At 35.4% G+C, this 19263-nt stretch overlaps 1 pseudogene; it reads left to right on the top strand.

Annotated features, from left to right (window-relative positions):
- The first annotated feature begins 10167 nt into the window (after positions 1-10167).
- LOC132939615 (zinc finger protein 479-like) lies at positions 10168-10773 on the top strand (annotated as a pseudogene).
- Positions 10774-19263: the final 8490 nt, after the last annotated feature.

Raw genomic sequence — 19263 nt, 5'->3', positions numbered from 1 at the left:
TGCTGGAGGCTTCAACTGGAATCAGTTTCTATTCCCCCGCTATGGGCCCTGTGTCTGGGGCCATGGAATAATATAGACACAGTAAACTCCGCTTGTCGTAAAAGGCAACTAAAGTGGTGGAGTCGCGACATACGCACCTCAGGCGAGTGCCTGAGGTAAAGGCCCACCAAGAGCCTGCTGAACCGGCAAATCCTGGGAGCATGAACATGAACATCCGACCGATGATGACCTACCTAACAGAGGTAAAATCCGTACCATGGGAAGGGGGGGGGGAGTCAAACTGGCCCGAGTTATGCCCGGGCCAGTGCCCTCCTACACTGGGCGCACGCCAGCATGCCGTCGGACGCCCAGTGCCGGATTGGTTTGCGGGAGCTACTGTGTGATAAGCCAACGCTGGCAGGGGAAGGTCTCCAGTGAACTGATGTACCGTTGTGGGGGGGGGGGGGGGGTGCGAACCTCTTTGGCGTTGACGTAGTCTCTCCTGGGCACACACCTCGTCTACCGCTGGATAAAATCAGCGGAGGTTGCCTGTAACCAAAAACAGGAAGTGATTGGATAGGTCACGACCTCACCATAGGTGGTACATGGTGGCTCCAGGCATGTGCCGTCTTCGGCCCCGGTGCTGGTGGTCCTTAGACGACACACCCGCGGCGTGGGCGTCTCGGCGCCCTCGCACGGGTGAACATCTATGGCTTGTAACTAGATTACAGCGCTAATACACGGTTCATAGTTGTAGCCTTGAGGCATCAAACCAAGGATAATCATGTTCCTCCGCTATACCGTATGAACAGCTAGAATACCACAATTTTGTCCAACCGAGTTTTGATCTGAGGAATACAAAGAAGTCACATCTACAACTGAGATCGCAAACAAACGAGGTGGTTTCCCACAGAAATCACTTTTTTTCGTTACAGACTCTTGACCGAGATGGCCTTGTGACAGGAGGAGCGTTGTCGTGGCGTAGCAAGTGCAGTCTACAAAGTCCACTCTGACGTAAACCATTTTTTTTATTTTTCGTCTCTTTAATTTTCTGTCACATCTCGCGTATACTACCAATATAATGTATTATATAAGGTAAACATACAAAATATACTTAATATGTTCAAGATACATCACAATGAGTATCACGATACTTGGCCAGTATCACTATATAATACTATAATATAGTTTCCCAACACATAAAATGTTTCACCAATAAGTTATTAGCAATAACTAAATATTAGATACTCGATAGTCAATAGTACATTAAAAAATGATAATAATTGTCAACAATTTCGAAGTAATTTTTTCGTTGGTATACAACTGATTTATTTAAACAGTAAAAATAAAATTAATAGGTGTCAGTTCATTATCTGAATTTAAATCTTTTATTTTGATGGTTTACGGAAAAATCAAGTAACTAATAATTAATAATAGATGTATAAACTAATAAATTAGAAAGATAAATTAATAAATTATTACCCTCTGGAATAAAAAAAAAAATTAATAACTTAATAGGATAAATAACAGTTTCTTAGTCAAATTACAAAAAAATGTAATTAATAATATAATAAAAAACGTGCTATTTTTATTAAAATCTTTATTAGATACTTATATAAAAATGTTGACATCGTCATATCTTAGTGAATATAATATTTTTCATGGAGACTAAAAAAAAATATAGTTATATAAAAAAAAAAAAAACTGCGTTTATAATAATAGAAATGAGTTCTTCAAAGTAAAATATATATTATGGCTAGCATTAGTCAATAAAACAATATTTATAGTCAATTAAATAATATTTATCTTTATATTTTAAAAGTAGAATAGTATCATGAAAAGTGACTAGTGCCTACCGTTTGGTTGGACAAGAACATTTGAGATCAACCTAACACATTATGTAATAATATATACGGTTTCTAATTATTATGGATACCGCACATATTATATAATGAAAAATAGAATGAATTAACTGAAAGTTCTGTTCAGAGTATGTTTTTATTTTATCGAGCATTGTTGCATGTTAAAATTTAAATTATATTTTTGAAATAATCGATACACATAACAATATCATGATACATACCCATTGCCCATAGATGAAAAATGTGTCACAATACAGCTGCAGGACACTCGATACTTTTCACAAGAGTGCCGAGTGATGCAATGTACAAGATAAAATTGAATACAAGACATAATATTATTGTATCCGCGTGTATTAGGTAATATTAACCAAAGACAAATAGGTAATATTAGGCATCACAGATATCTGTGAGCTGTACTTAATTCTACAGTGCACGTACCTATACAATATTGATCACGGCTATAGGAAATGATATGCACCAGTCAGTGTTGGGCTGAAATGAATATAATTTTATCTAGATAAAGATAAAGATAACTAAATTATTTAGTTATCTAGATAAAGATGAAAAAATAGATAAATTATCGGATAATTTTTTTTATATTGGTTTATGGCTCGTAGCAATATATAGAATAACTTAATAGTATATTATCGAAAATGTCGATAGTTATTAGTAAATACTACCTACTAAATAAATAACTCAATTGTCTACCTATAAATTATAATAAATAAAAGCCGTTTAATAAATTTAATTATCTGGATAAATTTATCCAGATAACGGGGATTTTATCTTAGATAACTGTGTAAATTAATAACCTCTATTTATCTAGATGAGATAAAAGATAAAAGAATATTTATCTAGATAAGCTCAACACTGGCACTAGTTTAGGTAATATTTTTTTTTTATTTATACAATATGTTGGGAGGAATAAGTACAGATATAGAGTCGTCTCGATCACTCGTCCTTCAAGGGGGATAAAAGTAAATTTGACTTAAGAGGATGCCAGTGCACTATTTGTTTTGACCCAGAATTTACGTTTATAGCGGAACCATCCTTGTATTATTACTTTTAATATTAAGAGTAAATTCACATACTTAATAAATTAGAACATAACCTGAGTCCCCTATACGTGGTTTGTATTTTTTTTTTATAGTATGTATTTTAGTATTTATGTGATTTATGAGTGTGTAAATTATTACAATTTAAAAATGCTAATCAATCGTACAAAAATTTAAATATTGTAAAAAAGCCAACGTAGGGATATAGGCAATGTTCTTAGCTTAAAGTTTGATGATAAGTGCAAATTTTATATTAATGGGAACAACACAGTTTGGTCTAATCCTAAATGTGCCACGTTGTGCGTGGGGGCCAGGGAGAGAAAACAAATTTCTTTTAAACGGTGTGCTGATGACGTCCTCTCAAGTATTTCTCGAGTTATATCCTATGGTAAATAAATAATTCAGACGTCGTTGCCGAACTCGCTTCCGAGTAATATTTTTTGTTTCACCCAGACCAGAGCTCGCTGCGAATGTTTCCGAATACTTCACAAAGTTTTCGATGGACTTGGACGTCATTTACGTTAACAGTTTATGGTCAGTTTTTTTTTTTTTTTTTTGGTCACTATCGAGAAGACTTAATATAAAAATCATAACTTATACAGACATATATATATATATATATATATATATATTGAAAACAACGTTTTGAAAAAACAACGTGGCGGAAACTATATTTTTATAAAAATAATATGTGTGCGACAGACACAATGGACTTGCATGGCTCACGGCCAGCTATAATAATAATAGTAAGTGCGATCCGCCGAACCCTTCCGAAAAGTCATTACGGCAATAACACACATATATATATAGGTACATTCATCTCTCCTGCATTCTCTGTCCGACTGTTCTTGTCTCTGTCTCCGTGTTCCGTACCCTATCCCTATCCTCCTCCCTCACTCTACCGTCAGTCATCCCTCTCTCAAGCCTTATTGCAAAGTATTACCGTTACCAACGGTGGATTTCACGCGAATATTAAACCTGTCCATATATTTTATAATAATATATTTTAATGTAATGTGCAATAACCAGGGCTCGTAACTTCATGCACTAAAAAATGCCTGAATAAGCATGCATTCATGCACTAAAAATTGTCAAAATATGCATTAAAACATGCAATAAAAAGTTCAAAAATATGCATTTATACGCCCTAACATTTTTAAATTATGCACTCAAAATATGCATAGTGTAAAAAAATCATGTGCAAAATTTAAAATAATAAGAATAAATCCATAAATTTATAAAATTACTAATTCTGCCACAAAATTTTGCAAACGGCCCGCAACTGCTTGTTTTGCTTTCGGCATTGTTTAAATTAATAAAATATGAATAATACTGTGTACGGTATTTATGCCTCACACGAAAACGCTAAAACAAGAAATTGAACGGACGAACTCATACGAGTGATATGAGTAAACTCATCGGCGAGTGCAAGAAAACTATACTGTTATTACTGTACCAATGTACAAAATTATAAATGCGGGTTGGTGAGAAGCTGCACGCGTGTATAGGTTCGTTTTGACGACGAACCTTGTACGGTGGAGGATGATAGTGGTAGCGATTACATTGTTTCCGCGGTACTACGTAAAACGCATAAAATCTAAATAGGTATGTACTAGGACACTAGCAGGTAGTCACACACACACTGAATAAAAATAAATCAAAACACTATAATGTTGTTAACGGGAAAGAAAATAAAAACAAGAAACTTTTCAAATATTTGTCTAAAAAATATTTATACGAAATAATATGCACTAACGACTGTGAAAAATCAACTATATGCCAAATATGCCTTAACACCCAAGACATGCATTATCAAACTTCATATTATTATTACTATTGTTATGAAACGGATTTGTATCTCGGTAAGCATTTTTTCCTGTGTAGCAAAAAAAACATGCGGATGCATAAACTTACGAGCCCTGGTAATAACACATACCTACCCGCGAGGTAATATAATAATATATTAATAAATTATAAATTGTACAGGTGGTCATATATTATATAATGAGCGAATATACCTAATTATGTGTTTAATTACTCGTTTATAAAATATAAAATATATAGAACATACATCATAATATTATTATCTATAGTACATTATATATATATATATATATATATATAAATATAGGTACAATAAAATATATATTATCACAATATATAGTAATAGACACAATATAACGGAAAGAGGTAATTATTTACAGCCTCAGCGACGTCAACCGAGCGCGTTTTCTGAACGACGTAATTTCGGTTTATTATTATTATTTTTTTTTTTTTTAAATAAAACCGATTTTTTTTTTTCTACGGTCCTCTTTGAATTGTCTCTCGAGTGTCGAGTGTAATGAGCGTCTATTCACTCGGCTCGCGTTCGGCACACACACACCTACAATATATATTATTATTTATATATACGCACTCGTGACGAAGCGGCGGATGCGGAGGAGGATATACGCGGACACGAGACACGATTAGCGGCAAACCTAAATAATATTAATGATTATATATATATATATATTTACACGTGTAATTCGTCAACCGATATTTATTTATACAAATTAGTCCGTGACGACCGCGACAGTCGTAGGGCCTTTAATGGACTGTGAACGATTGTTTTTGTTTCGTTACGTGTTTTTTTATTCTCATATTAAAACGTGCGCGCAGTATACCAACCATAAACTATGTATAGATATTTCGTTACACGCCGGTATAGGTGGAAACCACTCGGGCGGAGAGCCTCGGCGGTAAAGGACGTCGGACGACCGTTGGCTGTCGTAGTATCTATATACCTAAGTATCATTAAATAATATAGATATATTATATCTGCGTAAATTGAAACGTCACTAAGACAAAATACGTCCGCGTCCCTTATTGTTATCATTACCGAGATAGATGAGCCCGAAATCGTTATAACTCTACGTTGGTTTCAGCGTGAAAAAAAAACACGACAAAGACCACCGCCGCCGCTGTTAATGCAAAATTTAAGGTTCAACCGTGCACTACACCTATCCGCCAAACCGCCGCTCCTAGTCTCTTGTACGATAGAAAAAATAAAATGAAAACATTGTTGGTCGTATAATTTACTCTATACCTATACAACTATCGCAATCACAGCAAAAACAGCTGCTAGTGCACACCACAATAATAATAATAATAATAATATATATCTATACAGCTGCAGCATGACATGAAACGCGTAGCCATGGGTGTAGAGTCACACGAAAGTTGTTCGCCGCTTCTGATATTATAAGTCGTCTACGTCCTAGGATATAACATCAAACTATCTGTTCATATTATTTACCCACGTCGTCGTATACCGCACTGTTATTTTGTAGCACACAGCTGGTGTAATACGGAGTTATATGTATGTGTGTGTAGGTTTTGCTTTCGCCGACGACGCACGTGTGTGTGTGTGTGTGTGCTCGTGAAAAGTGTCAAGAACAATGGTGGCAAATAAGCTGCTATACAGAGTAGGACTGGAGGAGACGGTGCGCTCGCCGCGGGAGGTGCGTGAAAGAATCGGTCGGCCGAATGTGTGCGCTCGTGGAATTCCGATGCCGCCGTCGTAAAAGTAGATCGCACGCTGCACGTCGGTTTAAGTGGCTCATCGCCACTCGTCGCTTCGGTGTTCCTTCTATTCTTTTTATCTCCGTACTGAATTAAATGTTTAGTCGAAGAAATCGTATTGGTTGAAGAAGGTGACTGTGGCTTTGCTTTGCTTTGAAGGGGCGGCTATGCCGTTAACTATACCAGGCTTTTGCCTCTACTATTGGATGAAAGTTGGTGAGGGTGATTAATTTTAAAATTGTTGGCCTACCCATGATAGTGGGTAGGATTTGATCCTGTTTTTAGTGGTTGGAGGGGGGTGAGTTTTACCTAAGAGTCGGATGTGGGCATGAACAGGGAAAGAGTTTTTGTAGAACATCGGATAGAGTTTTGGATAGACTTGAAATTGGCAGATTTTAATAGGACCGAGTTTTTAACGATAGAGGGCATACTTGTTACCATGCGAATACCGATGTTTTGGACAGATTCCATGCGTTTCCAGTGTGAGGGACCGATAAAGGGTGCCCAAGAGGAGCCTGCATAAGAGAGAATTGGAGAGACGTAGAGTTTTAGAATGTTGAGTTTCGAAGTCTTTGGGACGGGGCTAGAACGGTTAAGTATGTGGTACAGCATTCCGCGAACGCGAGTGGCCTTTTTAGTGATGTTTTGGACGTGTTTATCGAAGGTGAGTGGTGTCTGTGAACTTGGACTTGCCTTTGTAGGACGGCCTATGGCCTATTTAGAGCTCCAGGCAGTTGCCTTTTCTCTCTAGTTTGATTGTTGATTGTTTTGTCTGTGGTCGGGAAACGACGGGTATATAATCCGTGCGCCGTACCGACTAGTAAACTATCGTGTGTGCCGCCGTGTTATTTGTGTTTCCCATCGGTACGGATCTAGGTGCTGTTTGTTGGATTTTTGGGTTACGGCCATGGGGAGGGTCTCATTATGTTTGTCCTGACCACCCCTATCCGTGGCGGTACTTATCAGGTTGTTAATGTATTTTGAAGAACTTATATATGGTAAAAAGTCTTTGACTACTGTCATTTCCTGTACTCTATTTCTCATGTTCTGATTGGCTGACATTGTGTAGTCCTGAAAAAGACTGTTATGGTGGGTGGTGTACCGTTACAAGTATGTACGTCACGTTTCGTTTTAGCAGAGTGATGAATATTTTGATTTTACGATTATGTGTGTACACTGTTTTTTTTTATAATTGTGCCTATCAACACGTTTTTAGTGTCAAAAGTAAACATTTGTTTGTGTAGTTTTCTGGTTAAGAATCTTAACTTTAGACGATTTCCCTCTTTTCTGTCACTTCTACTATTACCTGATCATTTAGATTTCTCGAGGTCCATCGCGTGTTATTTTAATTATCTGCCAAAACAACATTTCTATGGTGAATATAGCCTATTACTCTCCTGTTTTTCACACACTTCCCATGTTTATGTCAAGACGCTAAATACAAATGTCTTTAAGAACATCTTCCTCGTGGTTATTGAAAGGTTTTTATTTTCTAATAGGTTCCGTTACTTGTGGAAGGCTAATTTAGTAAATGCAATTCTTTGCTTTACGTCCTCAACACGTTTGTTGTGATTTGTAACTTGACCATCTCAGATAGTAGAAATACAATGAATGTGTTGACCAAATACTACCTTATTCTTTTAGTACTGAATTTAGTACATATTATAACACAATTCCTCTATGAAAAGGTTAAAGGCAGTGGCATTTTTAGGTTTTTGTCTTGGGAGGGGGGGTATGGTTTTATTCAGTAGCCTCGCCTTTAAAGTTAGAGGTCTTATGGAGGGATTTATCCCCTTCACCCCCCTGTAATTATGCAAAGGGTTACATGGCAATAGCGGTCATCCTTGTCTTACTCCACTTCTTAGTTTTGATTTTGTATCTCACTGTAACCAAAACATGTTCACAATCGAAATTTAACTCTGAACAGCTGTTCAAATATTTAAATCGTTTTGCGTGCATTTGTTTTTTATTACAATATAGTTGTTTTGATATATTCTTGTATCTTTTAATAAAATTTTTTCCGTGTACATCGGCAACTTACATATAAACATATTATGAAGGTACTTCAAAAACGCACGCCAACACTGTAGATGCCATATAAATAATAAATAATAATAATCGTTAAGCTACAGTTAAGTATTATTTATTGGGTATTCTGGTCTCTTCACAAATTATGAACATCCGCTCGGTGTGTACACGATATTGTATTATTAAATAGACACACACACACACATATATATATATATATATATAATATATAATTAAGGGTGGAACGCTGTCTGGATATAGGCGCTTCTAAGACGCCGTGAGAAAGCCACCACAAAAGGGCGCACGTGCTCAGGGGTGGCGAAATTCGCACGGATATACTTCTAATAATATGATAAATGCATGGCCACACACACACACACACATACACTCGGATACACATTCCCGCTCCTAAGTTGGAGCGTGTTTAAAAGGCTGAAATTCCTGCAACAGTATATCGCTTTACACGGCACCGAAAGCGAGAAACGGCTAATTAATATATTTATAATATATACTGGTAAATTATATACTAAAAATAATTTTTTTTTTTTTAGTATTTACCTATTTAATTTTTTTACCAAAATATATTTACCAAGATATAGGCAGATTACCAGCCACCAGGTATGTTGTACGATGTGTGGTTGTCGTATGAACGGAAACGACGCGAAACCGGAAACGCACTTGTAACATGATATAGTGCATGCCTAAAAATATAGTATATTATGCTTAGGTACCCGTCGCCAGTCATCTGTGGATCGTGATGTCGTTAAAAACTCGGCAGGGATCGCGAGAAGAGCATAATAATATTATATACCATCGATCGATAATGACAACGCGTCAATAAAAAAAATAAACTACCACCATTAATATGGTACAAATGCCCGACAGTAATGTTTATATTCAGCAATATAATCAAAACTGTTCGATACAATATAATGTTAGTACCGCGTAGGTTCGCAAATTATAAAATTATTATTTATCTACGCAATACGCAACACCATGGGTGGATAGGCCTACAGGGAAACCGGGAATTTACCAGTGGGTCTTCTCCGTATTCGGGCAATGTGGCTCTTTTTCATAGTTTAACGGGTAGAGACTTAATGGTAGAATGCATGGGCATACATGGAGTATGAACCGTAGTAACTGCAAAACCTACACCGTTACTCGAGCATAATATGATCATAATTTATAATGTATCGATATTATACAATAGAAATTATAAATGCGATTTAATTCTGTTCAATAATATTAAGGGGCGTACCTGTGTAATTTGCACCAAATACACAAAACGAAAATTTAATATTTAGACGCGGGAAAATTAAATGTTGTTGTTTTAAATATTTTGGCGCAGATTACATATGCACTTAAATGTACTTATTTGTGTCACTGATATATTACAAGTACCTACTAAAATTGGTGCAAAATACCATCTTCCATATTAAGAATTATACCACAGCAATACTACTAATGTTGATTTACATTCAGAATAAGTAATATAGGTATTTAATGTTTAATAATCATACAATAAGTACTGGCTTGAAAATATATTGAAGTCGATAAATTCTGATCGATCTAAAACAGTATAGTAATATAGTAACCAAATAAATGAACGAAAAACAATAACATGTTAAATAAATTATTCACCAACAGAAGCCTATTGAAGCCACACTAGCGGACAAAATATGGAGCAGAAATCTTACCCGTGCGATGTCTGTGACAAGTCATTTAGCCAAAATAACAATTTGACAAGACATCGACGAGCACATACTGGTGAAAAACTGTACGCGTGCGACATATGTGACAAGTCGTTCTCTACAAGTGGCAGTTTCACGACACACAAGCGAATACACACTGGCGAAAAACCGTAAGCGTGCCACGTATGTGACATGTTGTTCTCTACAAACGGCAGTTTGACGGCACACAAGCGAATACACACTGGCGAAAAACCGTAAGCGTGCCACGTATGTGACATGTCGTTCTCTACAAGTGGCAGTTTGACGACACACAAGCGAATACACACTGGCGATAAACCGTAAGCGTGCGACATATGCGACAAGTCGTTCTCTACAAGTGGCAGTTTGACGACACACAAGCGAATACACACTGGCGAAAAACCGTAAGCGTGCCACGTATGTGACATGTCGTTCTCTACAAACGGCAGTTTGACGGCACACAAGCGAATACACACTGGCGAAAAACCGTACGCGTGCGACATATGTGACAAGTCGTTCTCTACAAGTGGCAGTTTGACGACACACAAGCGAATACACACTGGCGAAAAACCGTAAGCGTGCCACGTATGTGACAGGTCGTTCTCTACAAACGGCAGTTTGACGGTACACAAGCGAATACACACTGGCGATAAACCGTAAGCGTGCCACGTATGTTACGTGTCGTTCTCTACAAACGGCAGTTTGACGACACACAAGCGAATACACACTGGCGATAAACCGTAAGCGTGCGACATATGCGACAAGTCGTTCTCTACAAGTGGCAGTTTGACGACACACAAGCGAATACACACTGGCGATAAACCGTAAGTGTGCCACGTATGTGACATGTCGTTCTCTACAAACAGCAGTTTGACGGCACACAAGTGAATACACACTGGCGAAAAACCGTACGCGTGCGACATATGCGACAAGTCGTTCTCTACAAGTGGCAGTTTGACGACACACAAGCGAATACACACTGGCGATAAACCGTAAGCGTGCCACGTATGTGACATGTCGTTCTCTACAAACGGCAGTTTGACGACACACAAGCGAATACACGCTGGCGAAAAACCGTACGCGTGCGACATATGCTACAAGTCGTTCTCTGTAAGTGGTAATATGACGGCATACAAGCGGACGCACTCGGCACAATGATGGCTAGTTGATCAAATACTTATGATTCAAGCGCCATATTAAAATATGATAAATCAATAAACCATGTTGACAAATTTTTATGGTAGCATTGTTAAAGTGTGAATTCTGACACTTAAATAGTTGTTTCTTAACACTAAATTACTTGTTTGTAATATTATGAATAACAATATTCTACATTTCGTATGGTTTTCAATGTATAAAAATACAATGTGATTTTCAATTTTCTATTTTAAATATAAAATATATTGTGTATTTTTCAAAAATATGTTCTAGTTAAATTTTTTTGGAGCTTATCACACCGGGGGGATGTAACTATAATATGAATATATGTATATATATATATTATATATGTCAATGTATATCGAATTTTATTATTGTTTTAACAATGATAATTATTTGAGGCATGACATCAATGCAGTGTTATTTACAATCAGTAGCCTTTTTATGTCAATTTGTACAATTTTAATATTTGCATGAACTCATAACAGATAATAATATATTTGTGATGAATTAAAAAAAAATGTTATGTCCGTGAAAGTTGATAATTTACATATTTACAAATGGTACTATATCTACGCTTATTTATTTTTGAGTTAATGCAAAGCAATAAAATCGATTTCTGTGAAAAGTTGTTTGCCCCGTTTTCTTTGTATTCCCGTTTTTACGAATAAATTTTTTTTTGTTGCTCTCGATGCTTTTGAAAAACACTGGGAAATTTAATTTTGACAAATCTACTATATTCAATTTGCTTACAAAAATCACCCCCAAAGTTGAAAATCTCGATAATTTTGTTCAACTACTTGTCAGTTGTCAAGTATATACTATTATACACACCAAAAAAATACCTCATTATTGTAAAATCAATACATTCATTACTCCTCTTACTATAATTAAAATATTGTTAAACCGCAAATTAAAACTGGTTTTTTTAATAATACGGTTTTTTTATTTTTTTGTAATTACGAAAACAAACAACCGTCGGTATTTGATATTCTCACCGAAAATTGCGGCTTTTTTTATGTATGGCTCTAAGAAATTTTCTTTTGGCCTAATGTGGCCTATCGTCGCACTCGTAAGTATACGCCGTTGTAGTATGTAGTGTTATCGCTGTGCTTATACAGTCTCCGTCGATTGAGGATTTTTTTTTTATACAAATTCTTTTAATCAACACTATAGAAAATTTAATGCAGTTTGCTCCAATGGAAATGCCGGTAGACACGAATTACGAGTTCGATAGGATTTTCAACGTCGAAACTAATTAAATAATTTTTGCTCGCGGGCACACGTTACTGATTTCCGTTTAGTACCCAGGTGTGTGTGTGTGTGTTTAATATTGTAAAATCTGCATCAGAGTTTGGTGGACTCGTACATTGTACAACGTGAAAATAGTATATTATAAAAACCAATTAAACCACCCGTCCGTATCTTTTCAGAATCAATCTCGTGTCACGTACGCAAAATATGAAAATGTGAATCTAATTATAATCGAACAATCGTATTACGCCACAGGCTCAATTTCCCGAAATCAAATTTTGTAAATTGACATCGTGCATTATAGTTAGGCCCATAGTGTTATTATGATATTACGTACCTCTATACCTACGCGCAATGATATAATATTATTATCACGGCTATGCACGTACGTTTACTGAAAAGTCGCCACAACGATGTAAACTCATCGGACCAATTCGGCACATTATGCAGATTTTATACTACATAGTATTATCCTCTATGATATACTACCCATGTAGTATAATACAATAATATGATTATGTACCCGTCCTGTACATTATGTACATTGTAATATTATATTTGTGTATAGTAATATACTTTGTGTAGGCATAAATCATGTACGAGTATAGCATGAGAACGTTGTCAAAGCACTAAATTAACTTTACACGCACATCTTATTTAAACCGTTCGTGTACAGAATAATGATACCAGAAATGTAAATAATAATACGTCATTGTATCGATGTGTTTAAGGTGCTTCGGTAATGTTTTGATTTGGCTTCAATGAACTTCACGCTGGTCTCGCTGGTAAACAGTATGATTCCGGTCGAGTCCTTTTATGCTCCCATTGTTTCCTAATCGCCCGTTTCCTGGTAATATCCATCACTCGTTTTCATTGTCCTATTCACATCCTATACCGTGCGCGGGCGCAACTTTATAATATTCTACTTACACTACATAGGTAATATTATTATATAAGAACCTATCTGTTTCACTAGAGTTTTTCTTTTAAGTAATTCCTTGTAACGTCGTATTATAGCCCTCGTACTTGTGAATGTTAGTAACTGTGATACTTCAATGTTAGTTTTATAAAATAGTTTTATTTTAAGTGCGACATTATATACGTCATACAGTTTTATATTACATTTCGATCGTATACTTATATTTATCGAGGGACGTAGTGACTATATATATATGGTGGCCTCTTTGAGTCCTGCATCGGGCGGCCAGTTCTTTCAAGGAATAATGAAGATAATTTGTTGACTGCCCAGTAAAACAGCACGGCGTGTAAACCTCAGTGTATGACATTTTTCAAAATAAAATCAACAAATAGTCATTAGTTGTCAATATTCTCATTTGAGTCCTGTATACTATTGTGTACTACGACTTTATGCTCTAATAACTACCAATATCAATTCTACTAGTTAGAAAATATCAAAACTTTCAATAAAACAATGTGATATTCCAGTTATATGTGTGAGTGTATAAAACGTGTGGAAACCAATTGATCGTACGATTACAAATATTCAGGTACCTACCTACATATACCTACGTTACCGGCAAAGTAGATAACCGGACATTACCCTATATGAGGTTCCATAGGTTTCAATAGCAGTTGAAGTGACGAACGGTTTCATAACATATATGAGTTCCTACAGAAAAATCCTCCCGATGTAAGTTCAAGCAATTATGAATGAAAATACATTCACCCATAATATTACTACGAAAATTTAAAGTTCCTACACGCCAATAAAATGAAATGTTTTATACTTTTTGAACTTTTTGTACCTACTGTATACAATACTTGTATAACATATAATAACACATTCATAATTATACACCCCCGCCCCCATTGGCTATATCAAAACATTGAAACTACATAAAAATAAATTTTAATTGTTAATTGTTGAGTAATTTTTTTTAATATTTTGATGTTTTAAAATGTTTTTACCCATTTTAAAATCCTGGTTACACTAGTGTCGTTATGATAGTTTTATTTTATCTTATTGTTATATCTAGTAGATATTGTCCATCGAAACTCTAAATTTATCCTTATTGACTAGAATACAAAAAAGTAAGCGTAGACAACCAATTTTGTTGAATTCAAGACTCGTGAATTGTTAAAAATTCAAAATTGCATTCAAGAACAAATAAATTACCTATATTTAAGTTGTCATGTCCTAAGTGTGAATAAAATGGAAAGGAAATTTGTATCAGTACTAACATTTTCCTGTAGGAATATATTTTTGTACGTTAGAAATAAAATGTATACAATTTTTTTTGTAAGTGTATCTGTATATTAGTGTTACTTACATGATGTCATGGTAGTATTTTTTTTGGTATAGAAGCTTTGGTATGGGTCATTTTTACCTACATTGTTTTGAGTGTAAAATAACATATTTTGTAATATGCTTTATATTTTAGTAGTCAAGATAAAACAATTCTACGTTGTCCGAACGAAATTGTGCGCAATCACCAAATAAAGGTGGGCATAGAGTAGATAAAATATAAAAATTGGTAAAACAAAATTTGATTTTACATATAATTACAATTTATAAGTAATACCTAATTATAATTATTTATATTTAAATGTATAACGATGATGAATTTTAAAATGAACAATGAACTTAAAAAAACAGTTTTTTATATTTTGTTATGATTCCAAAATCGTAATGAATAATATGTAATAAGTATTAACAATCCACTAATACTAGGATTATAATTTTGATAAAATCATCAATGAAAATGTCTATATGTTTTGATTAATTTTAAGCTATTTATAGGCATTTTAAATGTCCATGTTCAATAGTGCTTAACACGCTGTATCCGCTCACAATTATTATTCTTACATGAATAATTTTTTAAGTTTTATGACACTTAGAGCTGGAAAGTAAAAACTTTTGCAACTGAACGCTTGTGTAGTTTACACAAAATGTCATAATATATACATATAGGGTTATATAAGTATTAGGCTTAGCAATCCAAATCCATGCTTAATTACATGCAAAAAATTTTGCTGCGTAGTACATTCGTTCATTGTACATTCTTTTTTTAGTGATAATTTGATTCAATTCACGTTGCCCGCAGGGTTCTTCGCAGAGTCTACATTGTCCGGAAATTCGCTAACTGCACTCGCGTATCGTGAGAAGCATTAGATTTTTAAAATAATAATGTTCACATTGCAGAACTACAAAACCTTTCGATATACTTGCTGTTATATATCTAATTATAAGCGTACAGTATAAATATAAATATTCATCTAAAAGAACTTTAACAACATATAATGGTGGACTCGATTTTTGACGTGCGAATCTCTTTCCCGTATCTTGAGCGTGTTTACATCGTAGACCATAGGTAGTAAGTACATGATATATACGGTGGTGAAAAAATATATCATTATACTTTGGAAACATGTGACGACGGGGACCTGCGCGGAACCGACTGCAATATAAACGTGTATACTAGTCGGTCATTTATACATTGGTAATGTAATATATTTTAATCTAAAACGTAATGCTGGAATATTCGACTTGCAGCAGGCAGCACCTGCGATTTCGCGAATTCGTCCGTAGATTCGGATCAGGGTAATTTTATGGTACGATTATTGTACCCGATCGAAACGAAACGTTTGTTATAATATTATATTTCATTATTATTGTTGCGCGCACCGTCGTCGGGTCATCGGGAACAGGAGCGACGCATAAGTAAACATATAATAATAATAATAATAATAATGATAATATACATCCAGCAGTGTCTGAAAGTGTGCATTTAATATTTACATAGCTATATATAGGTATATTATATATTTAGGTATAGGTACGCGTGTTTTCACACAGTCACACGGCGTTCGAGGGTGTAAGTAACCTTAGCACCATCGTTATTAATATATGCGCGCGCGCACACACAGACACACACACACACAGACACACACACACACACAAATAATATATGGGTAATATATTATTCGAGCGCGTACATAATAAGCTTGCACGCAGGCGGATCAAAGAATTTTAATTACGACGCGCGCGGCCGGTGGCAGAGGGTGCACCGCCCACCTATTTAGTGCAATATATAATAGGTAATATTATAATATTATAATATATAATATTATGCACATTCTGCGATATATTATTATTAATACGTAAATACGCGAGTGCACGGTGAAAATAAAGACAGAACATTATTATTGGAATAGTATTGCGTGCGTATAGAGCGGACGGACGGAACTCGGAAGTACGAGTGGGGGCGGCTGTGCTGCTGCAGTATAGTGCGGCGGCGGGACGTGTAATATTATTACGGCTCCGTGGTGGCGATGGCGGGGGGGTGGGGAGGGGCACACAAAGCCGAAACATGGCTGAAAAGCCCCGCGCGCGCGATGCGAATAAAGGGTAAAGCCGATTTCCGGGAAAAATAACCGGCGAAATTGGTTTTAATCTGAAATCCGGGGTAGGTGTATTCGATGACATTGCCGTCTCTCTACGTCGACGAATTCAATGGATCCGTTTACACCAGTAATTATTCCTGCGGATCAGTTATTATTATTGCTTTTTTATTTTTACCACAGACGTGTGAGATTTCAATTGGATCAATGGCAATCATTAGAACAATGCAATTAAATACGGATGACTATAATACTAATGCAATCATCAATATACGCACCATCGTGGCGTATTACACGTCGTTATAATAATATTATTATTATTATTATTATTTATTGTGTATGGGGCACAAAAAGATATAATAATTTAGATAATTAATTGCATTCGCGGGACCCGTTGGTCGACCGGCAGAATAATATTAGAGTTAATCCGAGAGACAAAAGTCGAACGTACTCTGAAAATTAATTAATAAAAACCGTGGCGTTTGACAAAGTAAATTCATGCGTATCTATACATATATAGGTGTACAAATACAGTTACTATGTTGTGTGTCACATTCATTGTTTGACGCGCTCTCAGCACAAAAGTTTACAATAAGTACGTTTAACGTATAACATACCTAGGTACTAAACTGTCGAACTTACACAAAAAATGACTTGGAGTAAGTGACCGTGGATTAGTATAAAACGTTTAAGTTCAAAAATTATTACTGTGCAGCGCCAACAAATTGTCGACTGTCGTAAATTAACAGTTTTTTTTTGTTAGAAAAAAAAATTAATTGATTTAACAAGAATTATAATATCACTGGTGCCGCAGTGGCGTAGCGAATTTCATTGACTTATGATGCACAGTAATCATTTTTTGCTTATATTAATTTAAGGCTTCGACAACAGAGGTCATTAGCCTGTCACTGTGGGGAGGGTATGGTAGGTTTGAACAAACATGTATGTGTGCTAAAGATTTGACGCTAAAACTCTGGTGATCACCCATCCGGGAACTATAGTGACACCGGCCGGTGCTTGTACTCAGAACACGTTTGTCACTGAAGCTAAACACCGCGCCACATCAGGGCACGCTGCACGATAATTTATATTCGTAATCATAACTACCTACATAAGTAATTACGTATTTACGTGAATGGTTACTGAGAAAGATTTGCTATTTTTGTGCACTGAAGTCGAAGTCTTAAATTATTTGTTACATGTGAAATACTAAAATTCCAATATAGTATCCAGGACACCCACCGCCCTTCAAAGTGGGACACGTGCCTCAAATAGAATCCTCCGTCACGCCACTGATTGGTGCCATACGTATACCTGCTGGGCATCATCAATAAATATTGCGATAGTATAATATAATGATAATATAAATTATCTATAAAATTAGAATAACGATCGTAGGGTTTCAATGGTGTCGTCAAATCCCGTACTACACAGCATTATTTTAAATCGTCAACGCTATTTTAAGCTCCGTTTCGGCGAGACACCATTCATTTCATTTCACTCCCAGTAAATATTATGACTCACCTTATTTCCTTCAAAAATGCAATTGATCAAATTCTGATTTTTTGTAACTTTCGAATGTACTTAAATACCATAATATATTTTCAAATTCGTGAGATTTTTTTGTACAACTTAAGGAGTGCCCTTTGAATATACAAAATTCTGTTTTTCAAATGAGAACCCCCTGTTTCTACTGTAAATTGGATATTATTTCTGAAATTTAGAATGTATTAAATTCAAAATTCAGACGAGTATCTAATTTTTGAGTTATTTAACTTTGTGTAATAATGTTAGGTGCATGGTTCATGATAACGAGTTTGTGACATGTGAACTGCGGTGATTTAAAATTTTTAGGAATTAATATTTATAGTTTGTTAGAAACCATTTTTAAGGACTGTTATCCTTGTTATAAAACTTTTAATAATTGAGAAACTATTCACTGAAAGTTTGAACTAGGTACATCGCAGTTTTCAAAAAACTAATCCACTAATTAATTTACAACGAAAAGACGGAGGGGAAAGTTTTCATTTAAAAAACAGAAGTTTTCATCACCACAGAATACTCCGTAAGTAGCACAAAAATCTCAAACAGTCTTTATGTAGGTGTATTTTAAAATTAAAAAATCAGAATTTGAATAAATTCATTATTAAAAAAACATTTTATGGTGAATGTGCTTGATGAATCACCCTGTATATATATATTATATGTGAGCATAATAGTAAGTGTTGTAAGTGTTTGGTAGAGCACCTACGATCGTCATCGGTTCATTGGCACCGCGCTCAAAAACCGTTT

Source organism: Metopolophium dirhodum, chromosome 1 (genome assembly GCF_019925205.1).
Source record: "Metopolophium dirhodum isolate CAU chromosome 1, ASM1992520v1, whole genome shotgun sequence".
In the NCBI taxonomy this organism is placed as follows: domain Eukaryota; kingdom Metazoa; phylum Arthropoda; class Insecta; order Hemiptera; family Aphididae; genus Metopolophium; species Metopolophium dirhodum.
The sequence above is the reverse complement of the archived record's forward strand: the minus strand, read 5'-3'. Positions and strand labels throughout refer to the sequence as shown.